This window comes from Rhinolophus hipposideros, assembly GCF_964194185.1.
Source record: "Rhinolophus hipposideros genome assembly, chromosome: 9".
In the NCBI taxonomy this organism is placed as follows: Eukaryota; Metazoa; Chordata; class Mammalia; order Chiroptera; family Rhinolophidae; genus Rhinolophus; species Rhinolophus hipposideros.
Genome location: NC_138055.1, coordinates 79,683,123 through 79,700,964, shown reverse-complemented (window position 1 = coordinate 79,700,964; position 17,842 = coordinate 79,683,123). Strand labels below are relative to the sequence as shown.

The 17,842-nt window shown below is 33.1% G+C and overlaps 1 protein-coding gene across 6 annotated transcripts in view; it reads left to right on the top strand.

Annotated features, from left to right (window-relative positions):
- The window catches only part of MGAT4C (MGAT4 family member C), a 684,332-nt gene that overhangs the window by 149,413 nt on the left and 517,077 nt on the right, over positions 1-17,842 (top strand). Inside the window, exon 1 of one of the 6 annotated variants that reach the window (XM_081059244.1) lies at positions 8,997-9,129. The exons of the other annotated variants lie outside the window; for them this stretch is intronic. The gene's annotated coding sequence lies outside the window, so the exon portion shown is untranslated. Of the gene's footprint in view, positions 1-8,996; positions 9,130-17,842 lie in introns of those variants that run through there. 6 annotated transcript variants of the gene reach the window in all.

The window sequence follows — 17,842 nt, the reverse complement described above, 5'->3', positions numbered from 1 at the left end:
GAGAATTGATAATTTATTATTCATCTTTTTATTCCTAGCAACTAGCATGGCACTCACTAAGCATGCAAGTGTTTGATGAACAAGTGAGTGACTGAATTTAGATAATGCTATCTTAAATCATCATTTACAATTAAAAGAAAATCTAACTAATTAAATTGCCAGGGTATGGTATATGTGAGATTTCCATGTAAATATACTTTGCAGAGAGGACAATCTCATATTTCACCAAAATTGAAAATGTCATAGCTTGTAAAGTAATTGTCGTAAGAGACCTGCGTCTTTTAAATCAAGCTCTGTAATTTGCTCCTTTTTTGATATATAGTGTATAGCTTTTAATCACATGAATGGCAATCTAGTTAGATCTGACACGGCTATTATAGAGGCTATTACTGCTGTATTCACAATGAAATCTAAATTCTAAAAGAAATAATGCTAGAATATTACATGCATAATAATATAGTACCTGTATATGAGCAAACTACATATATCACAGGACTTTGTAGTAGTGTATATTTTCTCCTTGATAAGAAATAGATCTTTCTCATAATTTTCACTTAAATAAATATGCTAAGGAGGTTTTGAAATAAATTACCAACATCTTGGAAACAGAATGTGCAAATATTCCCATCAGCATGATATATCACACACCAGAAAAACAGTGCTTGAAGATGTATAACATATAAAGTTGCTTCCTTTCACTGTTCCTTCCTGAAGTCTTGGATTCAAACAGCTCTATATTCACAGCCATAGAAAGAAGAAATTAATAGAAACACAATACAGAATTTGAAAAGTTATAAATTACATGTAATGATTTTCCCACCATTTTCAGCAATATTAATCTCATTGTAACTCAAGTGCGTGGTTATTAATTTAAGTTCACTACACCCTAGCAATGAATGCTTTTGTTTTCTACACCAGAAAAATTAGGTAAGTTAATTGCCATTTCGTCACTAAGTCATTGTTTACTTAGAGGGTAGGATTTTTGAAGAACTTTCTTTTTTTTTAAATTACAGTCTTGTCTGTGAAACTCTGTAACCATATGGCTAAGAATTGCACTCTACATATTTTTTTTATATTGCAATGAACACACAAAGTAATGCATATTAGTCCTGAAGCTCAGACAGGTAAGAGGTAGTATAACATTAAGAAGTCCATTGGAGTTGGGTTTCTTCCCTGGTCCAAACAACTGAATATATGTAGGTCCAACAAAAAGTTCCTTAACCTCTCTTAGACCCACTTTCCTCATTTGTAAAGTGAGGATACTTAAATCTATTAAATTATAATATCTTATGAATAACCTGTGAAACTACTTATAAAATGCAATGCATTATAAAATGTTCATTGGTTAATTTTAAATGCTATCATTCAACCACCTGCATATTATTAAAAATACAGTCATGCATCGCTTAACAGCAAGGATAAATGCATCAAGCAACTTTTCTTTGTGTAAACATCACAGAGGGCACCTAGGCAATCCTAGACAATGCAACCTACTACACACCTAGGCTATATGGTGTAGCCTATTGCTTCTAAGCTAAACACTTGTACAGCATGCTACTGTATAGAAAACTGTAGGCAACTGTAACTCTATAGTATCTGTATCTAAATATATATAAAAATAGAAAAAAAGTACAGTGAAAATATGATATAAAAGATTAAAAAATGGTACTTGGCCATAAAAAAGAGTGAAATCTTACCATTTGTAACAACATGGATGGACCTAGAGAATATTACGCTAAGTGAAATAAGTCAGACTGAAAAAGACACTTACCATATGAATTCACTTATATGTGGAATCTAAAGAACAGAATAAATGAGCAAACAAAACAAAAATAGATTCAGAGATACAGAGAAAAAAACTGATAGTTGCTAGATGGAGGGGAGTGGGTATGGGGGAAAAGGTGAAGGGATTAGAAAGTACAAATTAGTAGTCAGAATATAGTCACAGAATATAAAATACAGTATGGGAATATAACCAATAATATTGTAAAGATCATGTAAAGTGCCAGGTGGGCACTGGACTTATCAGGGGGATCACGTCAGAATGTGTTGATGTCTGACCAATACGCTGTACACCTGAAGCTGAGGTAAAATAATATTGTATGTCAACTATAATTATATCTATAATTATAGTCACAGGATATGGAGTACAGCATAGGGAATAGTGTCAATGGTATAGTAACAGCTATATACGATGCCAGAGGGGTAGGAGATTGGGGGAGGGGAGTTATCACTTTGTGAGGGGTGTAAATATCTAACTATTACATTGTTTTGTACACCTGAAACTAATGAAAAGTGCAAGGGGGAAAAAAGGTATACCAGTATAGAGCACTTATGATGAGTAGAGCTTGCAGGACTGAAAGTTGCTCTGGGTGAGTCAGTGAGTGAGCGGTGAGTGGCTGTGAAGCCCTAGGGCATTACTGCACACTACTGAAGACTATATAAACACTGTACACTTAGGCTACACTTAATTTATAAATATCATTCTTCAATAATAAGTTAACATTAGCTTATTGTAAATTTTTATTTTTTAAACCTTCATTTTTTTAAAACTTTCCAACACTTTTGTAATAACTTAGGTAAAGCTGTACAAAAATATTTTCTTTATATTCTTATTAGCTCTTTTCGTTTTTATTTTTTTTAACTTTTTAAACACTTTTCTTGAAACCTAAGACACAAACACATTTATTAGCCTAGGTCTACACAGGGTCAAGATTATCATCATCATTGACTTCCAACTCTACATCTTGTCCCATGGGGAGCTCTTCAGGGGCAGTAACAGACATGGAGCTGTCATCTCCTATTATAACGATGACTTCTTTTGGAAGACCTCCTGAAGGACCTGCCCAAGTCTCTTCTTGAGAAGATGTCACTTTTTTTTTCTTTCTCATTCACCAGTCATCGGGCAATGTTAATTAGGTAGTCTCTTTAATATGTGCCCTCCAATTCAAGTATCACTTTTTTCAGAAATATGTCCATGTTGATTTGCTAAGTTTTTTGTATTTATCTTTGTGATCATAGATTTGCTTGCAAGCAGATAATTCACCATGAACATGCCTCTCTATTAATGAAAACCTTTCAGTGTTGGGGACCATGTTTGTAAAGTTTTTAAGGCGCTTGTTAAGATCTGCAAAATTTTCTGCTAAACTTTTCTCTGTGAATTTTCTTGGGGGTTCTTTTTCTTCTCCTGTAGTTTCCTTTTCTCTTAACTCTTCTTCAACTGTGCATTCCTGTTCAAATTCCAACTACTCTTCAGTCAATTCCTAAATGCCACCCTCATCCACACTCACGTTAAAGTTGTTTGCCATCTCAACGACAGCTTTGTGGATACTTGCAACCTCCTCGACCTTGGCATATTCTTTGAAGTCAGGGATGAACTTCTTTGGTGTCTTCTTCCGGACGCCATTCATATACTCCTTGGTCACATCATGGCAAACCCAAGCAGGGGTTTTTGATACTTTCATAGATGTAGACCTTCCAGAATCGCATCAGCATCTTCTCACTGTCTTCCTTATGTTTAGCAATAGCCTGTGCAAAGGTCACCTTCTGATGGTAGGACATATAAACTGCTATAATTCCTTCATCTGTTGGTTGGATCAAAGTGGTGATGTTTGGGGGGAGAAAGACCACATTGATGTTGCCACTGAAAAGAGGATGTCTGGGAGCATTACCAACAATGAGCAAAATCTTGAAAGCTATGTTATTCACCAAACCGTGTTTCTCCATTTCTTTGGCATAGAGATTCAGGATGGTATGTTGGAAGAGCTGGGTCATCCATCACTTACTGCTCCTACGCTACACTGGCAGTGTGTGCGTATTGATATGCTTGAAGTCCCTGGGGTTCTCACTGTGCCAGATCACAGAGGGTTTCAAAATGTACCATGAAACATTGCCCCCAAAAGCAAGCCTATTATCTTATTCTTAAAAGTTTTGAACCTTGGCATTCTCTTGGCCTCCTTGTGGATCAAAGTCCTTTCAGGCATCCATTTCCAGAAGGGAGGAGTTTCATCCATATTAAATATATGCTCTAGCAAGGAATCTTCCTCCCAAATTAGCTTATCTAGAGTTTCCAAATATTCTTCAGCTGCCTTCACATCAGCACCTTCAGATGCACCACTCACTTTCACATTTTCTAATGAATAACGATTCCTGAATCGTTAAACCACTCAGAGTTAGCAGTAAAGTCAACATTGCAATCTGTTCTGGCTTTTTCTTTTACTATTTCAACCAAACTTTTTACTTTGCCCATGATTTTCATGGACCTGAGAGTGATAATGCTTCTGTTTCTAATCTTTAACCAGGTCATTGGAAGTTTTTCCATGTCTGGATATAAAATACAGCATAAGGAATATAGTCAATAATATTGTAATAACTATGTATGGTGCCAGGTGGATACTAGACTTATCAGGGGAACACTTTTTAAATTATATAAATAGCTAAGTTCTATTCTGTACACATGACACTAATGTAAAATAGTATTGAATGCCAACTATAATTAAAAAGATAAAAAGGAATTAAAAAGAAAGATGTTATATATATATATATATATATATATATATATATATATATATATATACACATATAATATATAATTTCAAACTTAGAGTAAAGCCAGAGATAGCAAGAACAAAGACCTATCTGAATCAGTGACATTTTATCAAAGCCTTAAATGAGATCAGGGTAATCTATGTAAAAAGAACATATATTTCAAAGTCTCTAAAGAAGAAATGATCTTATCATATTTCAAGAATAATAAAAAGACCATAAAGTTGTGCCTTGTAGGTCAAAGTTTAGTGTTTGTATTTTATGCAGGGTACTAAAGGAAGCAATTGGAGAATTTTGAATAAAAAGAAGACATGTTATGTTTGGTGTTATAAAGATCATGTTGGTTGATTTATTTAGAAATGCCTTAGGAAAAGTGAGAGAAAACAGGGTAGTTTTAAATTTGAATTCCATAGATGATGGATGATGTAAACAGAACTAGGCAATGATGATAGAAGTGATAAGCCAATAGGCTTACTGAGCCTTGCATTTGGGGGTTGTGTAGGGTAAGTAGAGGAAAAAAGCATGGGTTGGCCATGCTTTTGGCCAAGCAGTTGTGAGATGGTAGTATCATTTACTGAAATGGGTCAAAAAAAATGGAGGACTGAGTTGTTTGTTTTGCTTTGTTCCCGTTTGTGAGTGGGTTGGAAATCAACGGTTCTGCTTTGAATGTTTGAAATTCTTATCAGAGATATATAGGCAGAAGAATCAAGTTGACTAAAATATAAGCAAATCTGGAACTCAAGGTGAGTTCAGAACTGGTGATATAAATTTGAGAGTTATCAAGACACATTTAGTATTTAAAGTAAGTGGACAGGGTGATATTTCTGAGGAATAGAGTACAAAGACAGAAGGAAGAGGTTCAAGAGTTGAACCCCGGAGAACTTCAATATCTAGCATTATCAAGAAGAGGACCGATAGTCTTCTGTTTAACAATTTAATCATTTATTTTTTAAAGCATGAAGAAACTTTTATTAAAAGTTAACATGGATAAAATAATTATTCTTGATTATTACGATGATGTCTAATCTGTCAATCTCCAATCAAGATATATCATCATTATTTTCTTAAAATTCATAAACAGCAATATTGCTAAAGTATAATCATGTTCTAATGTCTTAGTCATGAATGTGAAATGCAGATTAGTTATGTGTTGGTTTGCACATTGAGATTCTCCAATGCCTTCCTGTTGTCTTTATAGTAAAAATGTAACATCTTTGACAGTACATTTAAGTTCTTCCATAAACAAGCTCCAAGCTGATTATTTAAGATTCAACTCTCAATGCTTTCTTCCATTTTTCTAACCAACAGTAATATTGAACTGCATACTTGAAATCCTCCTGAGTATTCTAGTTACATCTTTTTAAATGTACACGTATTTTCCAGAGGGAGTATCTTTCCTCTGACCCTTTCGTTTTTCACATAGATGATTTTTTCAAGATTAGTCTCCACCTTCACTTGCTCTAGGAATCCTTATATAACCTCTTCCAAGGTTGGCTTAGTTGCACCCAATCTGCACCATCATAGGAATTTGCAGTATCTCTATTACATTGCTTACGACTGTTTGTTCATTTGTTAGATTTTCATTTTCTCCTATGTGATTCATTGGAATAGAGTTTTTTCTCCCCATTTTTGTGAATATAAAACATGTAGCAATATGAATAAAAAGTTACAGAAGGAAAAGGAGAAAGATACTAGTTATAATAACCTGTTGTATGATATAAAATTATGTGGACTCACAATATGCGAACATAATGGCTACATTCATTATTTAGGTATTTGCAACCTAATCTAAGAATTTGGCTGGGAAAATGTAGAAGGAAGTTGAGAAAAATGAGAGGAAATACTGAGTAGGTTTGGTGACGAATAGAAAGACTTTGTCTAAGTATACAGAACTAACTGTGCACCAGCTTCAAATGATAAAGTGAGGAAAATATATGAGTACATTTGAAGAATGTAGGGTGTAGACCATCATTTAGAGACTTATTGATACTTTTAATCATGAAAACAATATGTTTCAGATTTAAAGATTCTTTAGATATCACATAATGCTAATATATATATATATATTGCAAATCTGGCTGAAAACAAGACGAAACACTTTAGCAGCATTTGAAGAAACATCATAGTGGACCTCTATTTCAGACCCATTTTGCCCAAATCTCCTGATTGGAACCTAAACACCAATATTTGTAAAAAACTCCTTGAGTGATCCAAATATGCAGTCAGTGTTGAGAACCCCCGGTCTTGCCCAGCAACCTCATTTTACAGCTGAGAAAACTGAGAATCTTTACACATAATCTTTAAAAGCCTTAGTCATCTGGTTTACTGACCTTGAGCCATTGAGAGGAATCAAAGCAGAAGGCTGTTAGATGCAAGCAGGGTGATGGCAGATGATGACAGCTGACAGCTTGACAGGAGAGTCAGTACCACAGAGTATGGTAATGGATGTTCAGGATGCAGGCTGTGAATCATCAAGATAAGAGTAAATTTCCTGTTGTGGCCTCTTTTTAAAAAGACAAGAAGTGTTATTAGACCTCCAGAAGATTTCTATCAAAAATGATTAAAATAAATGTTTCCTTGGGACCCAAAAGGCAATTTTCACTCCAGACAAAAATGGCATTATCAGATTATACTATACTGTAATTGAGTACAGGTCATCTTTGGTGTGTTGTGGGAAGAGACTTGGACAAGCATTCAAAACCTCCATCCCAAATCTGACTACTGTGTGTATTTGCAGCCCAATCTTAAAGACATGGTATGTATTTTTAATTTTAAGTCGTTTTTTTTTAATTTATTAGTTTCAGGTGTACAATTTTAAGTCTTTTAAGTTCTCTCACTTAAGGACAGAAAAAGTAACAAATATCTAATAGGTTATACTGAAAAGAAAATGTGTCTTTTATGTAAATATTTATATCTGTTCCTATCCTGAAAAGGATATGATAATGCTAGACAAAAGAATGTGCATTATATACATATATATATATATATATATGTATATATACATATATATGTGTGTGTATATATATATGCATTTTATATATAACCTATTCAAATTTTTTACAGCACTTTGTTTTTGTGGTTGTTCTATTTTTTGCATGTCAAAAATAAGGGTTTGTATGATGTTAAACTTGTAAGTATTCATTTTAGAATTTATTTTTTATAAGATCGTAAAGACAAGGTAATATAATGTTTTATACTTTAATGGCAATGATGTCAATTATCGTACATCAAATTGTTAATTTTAAAACTACAACCAGATTGTTGAAATATCTTTCTGTACAACTAACTTATAAATATAGAAGTTGGGGAGCAGTTGCTCTATTCTTAATCGGTCTTATTGAATTTCCATGGAGCACAATACGAATATTGTGCTAAAATTAGACATGTATACATAAAGGTTAATTAGACATACAGAGTCAATTAAATAATAAGAAGAGTAACCTGTTAATGAAATAACTATCCTATTGTTTTTAAGCAAACTTTTCAGTATAATTAAAGGTAGCTGATTGATAATTTCCTTTTTCCTCAAATCCATATACTTGAAATAATATTTAAGAATTTATTTAGTGTAAGATATAACTTTTTATCTTCTTGTACCCTCTAAAGGTGAAATATTCCTGTATATTTTTAAATAAGGTCGAGTTTTCAGATTGAAACTGCTGTAGTCTTGAAAGTTAATCAATATGTGTGGAAGTTCACCTAAAGGAAGTTTATGTGGATCACCTACTTTATTGTACTAACCCAAATCATGTGAATTTGTGTGTGTGTGTGTGTGTGTGTGTGTGTGTGTTATTTTGCTTACTCAAAGGGAGTTTGTGAGAAAGAGGAAATGGTACATGAAAAGATGCTTTCTGATAATGATAGCAAAGCAAACATCTTTATAAAGCTTACTTTATGTCAGTCTCTATTCTAAGTGTTTTATATAAATCAACTCAAAACAATTGTATGGAATATCTCCACTCTGTAGATGAATAAACTCAGATACAGAGTTTAGATAACTGCCCCAAATCATACAGTCCTAAGTGACATAGCTCTGATGGTACCCAGGCTGCTTCTCTGGACCATTCTCTTAACCACTGCACATCTCACCTTGAACATGTAAACGTCCTCTTTCAAATTAGTTATGCTAGTTATCATTCTGGAATTACAGCTGGAAATTCAAATGAATACCATGTGATAAGATACACATTTTACTATATATTTAGACACATATTAGAACTATATGTATTTCATAGGAAAAAGAAATACCGCTAATTATTTTAAAATATCCTTCAAATTTCTAAGATAGATTTGTTATAGTAGCAGGAGCAAGATACAAAGAAATAGAAACAATTCTAGGCACTATCTGCCAAATCTAGTTAGGCTCTTTTATTTGTCACTAAATAAAGCCATAGACTCTTGTGTCAGGAAAATTCAATTAGAATACTGCAAGCTGCTGATGCCATTGATCCTTGGAAATGAATTTCAGACTATAAAATTCAAAACAAAAACCCCAATTTTTCAGATTCCCAGCATAAGAGAATGCTCACGTATTACCTCGGCTTTTTTTCTCAAGACCATGAGTCAGCAAACTACAACCCACAGGTAAAAGCTGGCCTCTGCCTATTTTTGTCCAATCGATGAACTATGAAAGGTTTTTATATGGTTTGAAATGTCTGAAAAATAATTTTATAAAAAGAATATTTGTATCGTATGGGAATTCAAATTTTAGGATCTATAACTCACGTTGGAATAGTGCCATATTCATTGGTTTACGTATTGCCTATGGTTGCATTCCCACTGTCAGGACAGAGTTGAGAAATAATAGTAGACACTGAATAGCCTGCAAAGCCTAAAATATTTGCTATCTGAACATTTAAGGAGAACATTTGCTGAGATCTACTTTAAACATTGAAATCTTCTTTTCTTAGGTTAAGCTGTGATCCAGTTTGCTTGCTTATTCAGAAGAGAATGAATTCTAGTGATTTGCAGAATTTTTCAGTCTAGGTTTTTGTATTCCTGACAATGTGTTCTACTGGATCATTGAAACACAAATATTTACACATTGGGCTGAATTTTCCTTGGCTCCTGTATTGGTTCTGCCAAATCTAGCAGGAGTCTGCTCTGTGACAGATGCATTCCACTATCCCTTCTCCTATAAGTCTTTCCTGTGCCTTCAAGTGATTCTGCTCTTAACTCTTACATGTGATTTTACTCTTCCTGCATACACTCTCTTTCCTCTTAAAATTTTACTTTATATTTTGCAACAAAATTTCTACTGTGTGTATTTTAAGCCTGTATTTAAATGGCTCCATCTCTTTTGTACTATGGAAGTTTAATAAAATATAAGAAACAGACATCAAGCAGTGGCACAGAGCAATTTCTACATGTTCCCTGATCAAAACGCTTCCCAAATGCATACACAGCATATCCCTTTACCACTAGGTAACTAATCATTCAGCACAAGCTACTGTTGGTTCTACTGACAACTGTGTTTGACAGGAGAAACCTACTTGGATATTAGCTCTGTAAAAGTGAATTTGAATGCAGATGACATATTTTCAGTACTGTTTTTTTTTTTTTTTTACTCGCATGATGCAGCATGATCTGGTTAATGTTTATTAGATTGATAATACCCTCACCAAATGTTAGTTTGGGGCAAAAGCTGATTCTTCATTACTTAGGGACTTTTGATTCAAGTGTATCAGAAAGACTGGTCAGTGTGCCCGACTCATAACAGCTCAGAGAAAATACTTGAAACCTCTTTTCTCAGAGGTATTAGATCACAAACTTTCTTTGTGTTTCTAATTACCAAAACACTCGTGGAGAAACAAAGGTGTTTCTTACTAGGATTTTTGTTGTTTTTCATAAAATAATAACTTTATGAACATCAGAGAGGATGAGTCCGATTAATACAGATTAATAAAATGATAATTCTTAATACAAATAGATTCTACTTTTCTGCAATTTTTTCTTTTGAAAGAGAGCAAGGAATACAATGCCAGAAAGTGGTATGAAAATAGTATTGTAGAAAAATAGAATACTTTTGTAAATGTGACATGACTCATCAATAATATTTCAAAGCTGAATGGATTACTGGCTTGCTTTAGAAGAGGATTTATATGGTTGCAGATTTGAGGATTTAGCAATGGTCTGTTCTTAATTATGAGGCTTTTTGAGGATTGATATTATATTATATTTAAGTGTGTTATTTTAATTTAAATGACAATGCTGATCCTGGAGCTGTAAAAAAAATAATTAGGTTAATTGTGCCAGAGTGCAGGTCTTCAGTAGAATACTTAAAAATTGAAGGTTTGTAACGTGACCTTAAGGTCTGCTCTAGAGGCCTTCTTTGATGTGCAGTACCTTTGTGACATTGTCAGCAAAAATAGAAGCACAATGTGAGTAAGGAAGAAAGTCTGATATATTTTTTTTTTAAACGTATGAATCCAAAATTGCCTCAAGCTTGTCTGAAGAGCTGCAATTTTGATTGTCAGTTTTCCAGTTTCACTGGACAAGTAAAAAAAGAAGACCACTTTGTACAACTCACTTTTTAAAATGTACTTGTTTCCTAGAATTGGAAGGCTGCAGAAGACTAAAGGAAATAACCAGAGATATAAAGAATTATTGTTCTGTTATTTTATTTGCCTTTTGGAACTATTTCTAGTACTTTGTTTTTAAATAAAACGTAAGCACAAATAACTCAACCTTAGGCAACATAATTAATCATCCTCAGTTTTGCCTGGGGAAAATGATCCATTCTCTGAACATCATTCTTTTTGACACTCTCTTATCCTCATGATTCTAAACAGAAAAATCAAGCTTGTATAAAATTTCTAACATAATCACTTCTCTATTTGGGTTTCAAGTCGTCTAACCATTTTCCCAGAGTTAGTCAGAAGAAAATTGTAGCAGAGACCTGCTTTGCAAATTCATTCAAGTTTTGTCTTCCCACCTGAGGTGTGCCTCCAGCAGAATTCTGTAATCCATAGCTAACTTCTTCTTGTATAGGGCGCTGATCCCGTTGCCTAACTTTGCTACTTGACTCTTAACTAAAGTAAACCAATTCTGTATTTCTGTATGTCATCTTCTTGAAGACAGTTTATCTAATTAAAAAATAATGATAATTAAGTGCAATATAGACTGAATAGATCAAGGGAACTAGATTATTGAGTGTTACTCTGTGTGACTGCAGGCAATTTACACGGTCTCAGGGATCATCATGCATAAAATGAGGGATACAAATAAATCAGATAAAATGTTAGAACGTTTTAAATGGCCAACCATATATGAATAATCTGTCTGGTTTTATCAAAAATATTAGTTTGTATGAATATTATTGTTTAGTTAACTAAAGTGTGAAAACAGAATCTTGGGATTTTTTTAATAGGAATATATTTTTGTGGGATTCCTTAAACCATATCGTTAAAAATGTTTAATAAGTTAAATGATAAAGCAAATGTTCCATAAACTAATAACTTGTTATTAGGTACTATTTTTGTGGGTTCTTTTAACCTTTGCTTATTTCAGGCATTCATTAATGTCTGGAAATCAAATTTCCCCATGGAGCCATAAAAAAAAAATATGTCAATGTAGCACTCTTAACTAAAATAAGTCTGAAAATTTCCAGAGCACTTATGTGAATTTGATTAAGTGATTGTTACATGGCACATACACTAAAATCATATACTGTTGAGGGAAGGATAGTATCCACTAACATGTTAACAGAATTGTCTTCTTTGCAATTTCATTCTATTCAGCTAAAAATTGGTACAAATTAAATAATAACTCTGTTTCCTGAAAAAAACAAAAAACAAAAACCGCTCAAATATTAAACATTTAAACTGAATTATTTATTTTGAGCTTTTACATGAAAAAAGGCACTTGGGAAAGAGGAAGGAAGAAAGGGAAAGAAGAGAGGACATAGAGAGTTAAAAGGAAGAAAGCAAAGGCAAGTGAGTGAGAGAGAACAAAGAGAGAAAAGTAGAAAAGATGCGTTGAGAGAATCATAGGGAAATGAAGTTATTATCTACAGAGGCTATTTTGGGTAGCTGTGAAGAAGTAGGGTCTTTGAAGCATAGAGTGTATTGACTGTTAAATGCCAGATCATAAAAACTTTCTTCATAATTCCAGCAGTTTTGTTGTTGTTGTTTGTTGGTTTCTTACAGTGGCTGAATAAATACATTCCCAAATGCATGAATGCCAAATCTCAAAGGTAATAAAATATAACTAACTAATGACTACTGTGTAAAACAAAACCTGATTAAAAGAAATACTGAAACTCAAAATACAACCCAAAACAAACAAACAAAAAAACAAACAAACAAAAAACACAAAACTAAACAATCCCACCAAATAATTTCAACTTTATTTTGGGGAGAAATCCAGGAATTCTTTGCCCAAAATCATAGAAGCTTTGAAACCACAAAATAAGTGCTTCTTTTTAAACTCGCCACATGGTTTCACTAAAAAAGCTAAGAACCTCTTTTCCCATTTCAAAATTAAGTAGCACTTTGTAATACTATATGTTTAGAGAGAGGGAAAAACAAATTTAAAAACTTAGTATTTCTTAAAGCCCCGTTTTATTCTGTCCCCACCTGTGCATTTTCTGTTCCTGTTTACCCATCAGTTGTCATTATAGACAAGAATAGTATATTAAAAGTCATAGTTAAGGGTCTAGATGGAAAAATCAATAGGACACATTTTCCAAGTAAAAATCAATAATACTTACAGCAACTTTTCTTCCCTTAGAGCCAAAACCTATTGTAGTAAATAATTAAGTTCCACACGTGCTATGACCTTGTCGTGTCTGATTTCCCTTGTCCCCTTATTTTTATGTGAATGATCATGTGACCAATTTATTTTGACAGCACTAGTTACTGAAGAAGAATACACTAATATGAAAGACACTTGGATAAATAAATTAGCACAGAAATGAACTGCAAATATCAGATATGCATTTTATTGTACAATGACTACATCATCTGAAGGGAAAGTCACTGAAATGTTAAAAGGAATAGCAACGTTAATTTTTTGACACCAATTAATTAAGTTAATTGGATTGCTTGTGACAAGCCATAAAACCTTGCTAGTGATTGTTAGTTTGTGATTGAAGATTAATACTGATTCAGAATAGTACTTAGTAGCTGTAAGTATAACAACAAAAATGAGAGGTATTATTTACTCTCTGCCACACACTGTGCCAAAGGTTTTGTATGCACTATTTCTAATTTTCAAATAGCCCTACAAGTCTATTCTCAATTACACACTAAAAACCTATGGGATTTGAGATATTAGGGGAAAAAAAATCTCACAAACAGTGAGGGGCAGAATTAAGATTCAAACCCCTCTAATATCAAAACTTTTTGTTTCACTCTACAATATAAATACTCCTATGATTTATTAAATCATGGCAAAACAATGAGCTAAAGCTTGAAATTACTAATAGGTCATTCTTCTCTAATTATACTTTCCATAGGGAAATTATTCTACAAGTCATTCTGAAATAAATATATAATACACAAATTGGAAGTATCCACTATAAACTGTATCAAGACTATTTCCCAAGTTTTCATTTTTTTCTTTCCTTATGTTTTAATTTTTTCTTTCCCAGAAAGCGAATCTGTGATGATCCTTACTATACAGCAATAACTTACAGTATGCATGAGTGATCCTCCTGTTTCTCTCATTTTCTGAGATTGTTGGTGTTTCTGAGATCACTGAACTCATTAGTGTCTGGGTCTTAGTAGGTCATTGGAGGTCTTGTCTCTCTTGGACTTGAAAGCTAGAGTGAAAAAAAGATCAAATGACCACAGGCCATGTTTTAGGGTGAGTAGGCCAGGTTAGTCCAAGGTTGTGTACTGTACACCAGAAGTAAGATCCACAGAAGATATTAATTAGAGTTCACATCTCTGCTCTGCTTATATTTGATGTTTATTTTCATTTTTACCTTGTTAACCTCCCATTCAAATATACTTCATTAACTTACCTTTGTCTACCTTCTATGTGTTTGGTATTTATTTTATAAACTGCCATTTTTTCTTGCTTTTTTAAAGTAAATTTTGTATTTTCCTAACTTTAAAGAAATATATATTTATACATTATAATTATTTGTAATAATTATAATTATTATAATTATATATAATTATATATAATATAATTATAATATATAATACATAATTATATATTATAATTGTAATAATTATAATAATTATTACATTATAATTCATGTGCTCATATTCATATTTTGCCTGAGGATTTTTTATCTTTCATATTTTTATATATGCATCTCTTTTTCTATAATCCTTATTTTAAATCTCATTGCTTTAATTTTTAACTTTGAATCTGTATTTTTATTTTCTACTGATGTTTATTTGTTTGAAATTAATTGTTAATTTTTCTTCTATTTTACTGTGAAAAATTAGTTTTAATTTTATCTAATTGTTTTATTCTAATTTTCATTTGCTTCTTACCCTTTTCCTAGCTTCTTTTTTTTCCTTACTGCACAAATTCTGCTTTTATAATTACTGACAGAACTGTCATTACAGTGCTGGTATTAGTAATATGAAAAGAGCCCAAATTATCAAGGGGTGACTTTTTACTCTCAGATTTTCCAGCAATAACCCTCTGAATTCTGCAGGAGATCTTCTAACTCATTTGAAAATAGTTTTCCAATAAAACTCACCCTGAAAGAGAAAGTTCACCCTGCAAATGTCACTGTTGACTTATTAACATGATTCTGCTTCCTGATAGCTCAGATCATTCAATCATTTTATGAGAAATTTTTTGAAAAATTATCTACAATGTGGAGAATTATTGGAGTTTAAGTGTAAAAAGACACATTATTATTGTTTACCATAATTCAGAAAAACATGGTACATGAAATGTCCCAACTGGGCATAAATCCTCCATGTGCTACACAAGGCCTGAACTTGGAAGGGAATACTTGGTACTAAACATCCTAATGACATGAAGCCAAAGAAAAAGAGTGAACCGTTACATACTAGTATTCACTAGGATACCTGCCTTTGGCAGACTTATCTTTTCATTTTTGGTTGATAAAATCCAATTCCTAATATATTACCTAGCAATTCTCTGCTGATACCTATATCATCATTTTATATAGAAGGTGTAAAATCCATATTCCACTTTGTATCTCTCCTTGAGCTCCAGATCTTTATATTCAATTATGCAGAGGATATCTTCACCTAGATATTCAGTTGAATATCTTTAATTCAATGTGTCTAAAACTTTACTTACTAACTTGTTTCCCCACCAGTCTTCACAGTGAATCTCCAAGGATCATTTATTCTTGAATTCCACATCTTAGGGAAATTAGTCATCCACAGTAGAATTGAGGGTTCTTGACTCCTTCTTTTTCAGTTCTACATTTAATCTGTTATCAAATCCTGTCAAATCTACTTCTTAATGGCTCTGTATCTGTCTAAAGCATTATACCCCCTTTTGTGCTCTTTTGGAACAATCACCAAAATCTCTTACTTGGAATGTCAGTTATCAAATTATTGCCTCTCAACATCACATTCATCCTACATTTCCTGATCTGTGAAAATGTGTCTGGGACCTTTATGTTATTTTCTTTTGCAAGTTGACATGATTTTAAGTTCTTCCAGTAGAGGATGTAGGACCAATAATACAAGAGGAAAGGGACTTTTCTCCTTGTTCTGATGTGCTGGCATAGGTGATTCTTCATCATCCAATCTTGTAGTTAATAACGACCAGTATATATCCCTCAGCCCACTTCCTTGGGTAGTTTTGTAGCAGAGTGCCTTATTAACACACTGCCAAAGCAACCACTGTCTTAGCACCTTAGGAGACATGGTTCTAAAGGACCTGGGTCTCTTCTTGGTTTTGCTATCTCAGCACATTTGTTTTTTGGCTTGTTTGTTTGGTTTTTGTATTTGTGGATGTTTCTTACATTTGCAATTCTTATATGTTTTTAGCGTTCAGTTTAACTTTTGTTAGCCTATTTCCCACTACTCCAGTCTTTGGTTATAGTCAATACTTCTGTATACTAAACTTCCTTGGTTCAAATTGCTTTGTGGTTTCTTTCTTCTGATTATGTCCAGACTTCATGGATACAACAATAATATAGTTCTCCAATTTCCTGTCCTTTCCACATTGGTTTATTTTTCTCCCTCCTGCTGGAAAAATAAAATGAAGTGATACAATTCAGCAACTGCATCTCTCCTCTGGCATTTTGGGAAGATTGCTACCTTAGCCTGAAGTGTCCTTTCTCCTTCCATGTACCATATTTCCATCGAGCTAAAAATTACCACAGTCCCTAAATTAAGCACTGGGCTTTTGGCAGTTGAAAGAACAAAGTCTCTGCCTTCATGGAGCTTATTTATATTCTTATAAACGAAAACAGATAGTGAATACTCGTAAACATAGATGTATATGTTAAGGGACAAAAAAAAAAAAACTGGAAAAAAAAGTTTCAGGTGTACCTGCAGCTTTGTGGGGTAGTGTATCCCTGAGAATAGGCTTGGTTATACTGTGATATCTATCAACATCCAAATCTCAGAGGCTTACTACATGTAATACAAGTTTAATTATTGCTGAGCAACATGGGGATCTCAGGGGAAGAATGGCTCTTTTCCATGTTGTTTTTCCTGTGAGGCCCAGGTTGACAGAGCATCTCTTATGGATACCATTACGAGTATCCGGGCAGAGGGAAATGAGATGTGAGCAACAATGTGAAAGTTCTGGAAGCTTCTGCCTGGAATAACATGTGTCACTTATTTTCACATATTAGTTAACAAATCAAGTCACATGGCTGAACCTAAAGTGAACTCAGCAAGAATGTACAATCCTCCAGGAAGGGTGAATAATTGTGAACAAATATAAATGTAACACATGTGATAAAGAAAATATTTCATGAGAAAGTGATACTTGATCAGCAAGACCTAAAAGAAGCAAAAGAGGGAGATGTGAGTATATCTAGGGGTAGATCACACCAAAAATTGGCATAGGATGATTAATATAATTCTTTTTTTGTTTTAAGTGAAAGCACTGTGACTGCAAAAGAAATGATTTTTTAATAGTAATTCTCTTGACAGTAATTGCTGTAATATGTCATGCCATGTATAGTTAGCATATGCAGGAAATGAAGCAGGCAAATTTCCTAATAATAATTATTCTAGTGATGATGATTCAAAACGACAAAGGATAGGAGTACTCTTAAGTGTTTATTTCTTTTGAAATGTAATGAAAGTTCTGTGTTTTAAACAAAAAATCCTAAAATTATTTTTGTAAAACACTTTATCAAATCTATCTGATTTTTGCCACTGATAAATTC